The sequence below is a fragment of the Amphimedon queenslandica genome, unplaced genomic scaffold (assembly GCF_000090795.2).
Source record: "Amphimedon queenslandica unplaced genomic scaffold, v1.1 AMPQUscaffold_13355, whole genome shotgun sequence".
Classification (NCBI taxonomy): domain Eukaryota; kingdom Metazoa; phylum Porifera; class Demospongiae; order Haplosclerida; family Niphatidae; genus Amphimedon; species Amphimedon queenslandica.
The window spans coordinates 172,086-173,159 of NW_003546409.1; positions in this window are offsets into that span (position 1 = coordinate 172,086).

The window sequence follows — 1,074 nt, forward strand, 5'->3', positions numbered from 1 at the left end:
CAGTCATACCAGAGACTATACTGTAAATAATAATAATAATAATAATGATAATAATGATGATGATAATAATAATGATGATACTTTATTTGAAATTTAATGTAAATTATACTGTGAATGTACGTGCAATTAATATTTTTATCAAATTACAGTATAGATCTATTTTGTATGTTTGTTTTGAAGCAAGAGTATGGTGATGACTACTGTTGCTGTAAATGTAATTGTGAATTCAAAGTCCAATGCATTGCAACACAACTTGTAAATAATGCATTGTCTTATGATAGCTATAAGGCGGGTCCTTATTGTAAACTGACCAATGAAATTGAAGGAGTGGAGTAGCAAGTGACCATAGCATAGATATTCCATCTTTTGCTTTCTGATAGTTGTCTCTCTCCTCTCGGCGCAAGCTCCTTACTCTCACTCATTCCCTTGGCCTCTCATTGGTTAGGAATATTTGATAATGGAACGATGTACGGATGTATTTAAAAGAAGAGATCACGAAGAAGCTGTTCGGTTACTACATTTACAGGATCCTGATGTACTTCATCAGGATGATCCTAACCTGCTTTATTATTCTATAAGTAATGGCTGGTTAGATATTACAAAAAATCTCATCACTAAGTATCACTTTGATCCACATGGATGCTACTACTATTCTGGTCAACCCTGTCTTTATACTGCTGCTAAAGCTAATCACATTGGTATAGTTAAATATCTTATTAAAGAGTGTCGCTGTGATCCAATGATTGGTATTATTTATGGCAATGGGGTCCCTGTTCTTCATTATGTAGCTAGTGAAGGATTACTTGATGTCTTGAAGTGTATGGTCATGAACATCACTGGTCATATAATGGATAAACAATATCGTGACACTAATGGTCGGACTGTTCTTCATCATGCTGTTAAACACATAGATGTTGTAAATTACCTCATTAATGAGTGTGACTGTGATATAATGGTCACTGATAAAGGTGGAAAAACTATCCTACATGATGTAGCTAGTAAAAGATTACAACTACTTGATGTCTTTAATTACCTCATTGATGCTCATCACTATCCAATGACTACTAACAATAG